This window comes from Helianthus annuus, chromosome 13 (genome assembly GCF_002127325.2).
Source record: "Helianthus annuus cultivar XRQ/B chromosome 13, HanXRQr2.0-SUNRISE, whole genome shotgun sequence".
Classification (NCBI taxonomy): domain Eukaryota; kingdom Viridiplantae; phylum Streptophyta; class Magnoliopsida; order Asterales; family Asteraceae; genus Helianthus; species Helianthus annuus.
This window is the reverse complement of record NC_035445.2, coordinates 134,780,426-134,782,805: the sequence shown is the minus strand read 5'-3', so window position 1 is coordinate 134,782,805 and position 2,380 is coordinate 134,780,426. Positions and strand designations below refer to the sequence as shown.

The 2,380-nt window shown below is 41.6% G+C and overlaps 1 non-coding gene across 1 annotated transcript; it reads right to left on the bottom strand.

Moving 5' to 3' along the window:
- Positions 1–1,892: 1,892 nt before the first annotated feature.
- On the bottom strand, positions 1,893–1,999 carry LOC118486172. The gene has a single exon (XR_004878028.1). It is a non-coding gene; the product is annotated as a small nucleolar RNA R71 (small nucleolar RNA).
- Between the last annotated feature and the right edge of the window lie 381 nt (positions 2,000–2,380).

The following is a 2,380-nucleotide window of genomic DNA, read 5'->3' as shown; positions in this document are numbered from 1 at the left end:
CCAAGATTGATCGTAAGAGTTCTTGACAATCAAGGCCATGTTTGCCTAAGTCTCTTACATCACTTGGTGAAGACAAGTGTTTAGTATAATACTTTTTATTTTTAATCTTTTGCACTTTTTATTTGGTTTTGTATTAATGACTTTAATAACTAGTTACTTATGTTGAAGGTGATCTTTCCTTATCGTTTGTCCGTGGTGTCTTGGCATTATTTTACTGTCTATATAAAATAAAAGATTTTCACCATTCATATCTCCACGGTCTATATGGAGGTATGTTGGCTACCTGGTCCGGGGTTAAGGGAACGGTTTGGTAAGGGTCTTGCCCTTGTTCAGCGTTTAGAGGTCCTGCTTGGGACCTGGGTCAAATTTAGTAGGATCTCCTTCAATGCCCATAGGTATTGGATGGCGGGGATCCAAACTCTTTGACCCCCTCATAAGTTAACTACTATTAATACTATAACCCGGCTATTTAGGACTGTATCCCTGCTGACTCAGACTACTTAGCCGAGGGTAACGTCACCGCCAAAAGCGGGGCCTACCACAATTTGCATTAATAACTTAATTCATTATCTTTCAATAATCCGACCCTTTAGGATTGTATCCTTGCTGACTCAAACTACTGGGTTGAGGGTAACGTCGCTTTCAAAAGAGGGGCCTACTACAATAACTAAGATAATCTCTTAAACAAGTGCAAAAGTGCAAAAATAATCAAAGGTTATACTAATACACGTGTCGGATCCAAGTGATTCATCTTGTCTATCTGTTTTTTTTTTTATTTTTATTTTCAGCATTTAGTTAGTTTTTATTTTTCTTAGTTTAAAACATTTTTCTAACTTTTTGATTTGATTAGACGTTGAGGATAAACCGGTATTAAAAGCTCTTGTGTCCTTGGACGACCTCGGTATCTTACCAACACTATACTACGTCCACGATGGGTGCACTTGCCCATATGTGTGTTTAGTGTTAGTAAATATCGTGTTTTATAAATTTAAAACTTGGCTAAAAGTGTAAAAAGGGGCTTAAATACTCATCAAAAATATAACACACTTCACGCACATCAAGTTTTTGGCGCCGTTGCCGGGGACACAAGGATTTTAAGAAAGTTAGGAATCAACGGCCTAACCATATTTTTATTTTTCTTTGATTTTTTTTAGATTTTTCTTAGATTTTTAGCTTCTGCAGAGCTCAGCACGGGGCCGTGCCTGGTCGGACACGGGCCGTGCTCAGCAACGTTACTGGCTGTTTTTGTTTTTCAAGTTACAGAAGGCTGACCACGGGGCCGTGCCGGTGCAACACGGTGCCGTGTTCACTCAACACGGGGCCGTGGTGAACCTTCCGACCAACATTCTTTTCTGTTTTTATTGCAGGACTTGGAACCCAACGCCATCCTTACGTAGTGTATGAGCTCCAGTTCCAATAAAGACATAAAGGAACCGCTAGAAGAACCCGAACGCTTTCTCAGAAAAAGGTTAAAAGCCAAAAACCAAGAGAAGGTTTCGGGTGATCCACCCCCAATGGCGGACCAACGTACCCTTATGGATTATGTACGGCCCACCGTAGGGAATCTAGGCGCCGCTATCAATGCTCCGAATGTCGAAGCCAATAACTTCGAACTTCGACCGCATTTGATACAAATGCTCCAAAACTCCGCAACCTTCCACGGGCTTGCGGACGAGGATCCTCATCTACATATAACTAATTTCTTAGAAATATGTGATACCTTTCGGATCAATGGAGCATCAAACGACGCCATCCGCCTCCGTATGTTTCCATTCTCACTAAAAGACCGAGCAAAAGCTTGGCTCAACACCCTCCCAGCTGGATCGGTAAACACCTGGGATGAACTAGCCCAAAAGTTTCTATATAAGTATTTCCCTCCTTCTAAAACTGCTAAATTAATGGCTGAAATTAATACATACTCACAAGAGGACGGGGAATCCTTATATGAAACTTGGGAAAGGTTCAAGGAGCTATTACGCAAGTGTCCCCATCACGGCCTAGCAATATGGCAACAAGTATCCACTTTCTACAATGGATTGTTGCCACACACTAGGCAGACACTTGATTCTAGCTCCGGGGGACTTTTAGGTAATCGACGCCCACACGAAATATATAATCAGATTGAGGAAATTGCTCAAACCAATTTTCAATGGCACACTCACCGGGGAAATAAGTCTATTGCCCCGGGCGCCCATAAGGTCGACGAAAGCACCTCTTTACAAGCCCAAATCGAGGCCCTTTCTTCAAAAATAAAAAAATTAGAAATGACAAAAACAGTCTCGGTTATGGCTTGTGAAGGGTGTGGTGGGTCACATGAAAATTGGAGTTGCATGAAAGAAACGGACGATCAACAAGAAATGGTAAACTACATTGATAATAG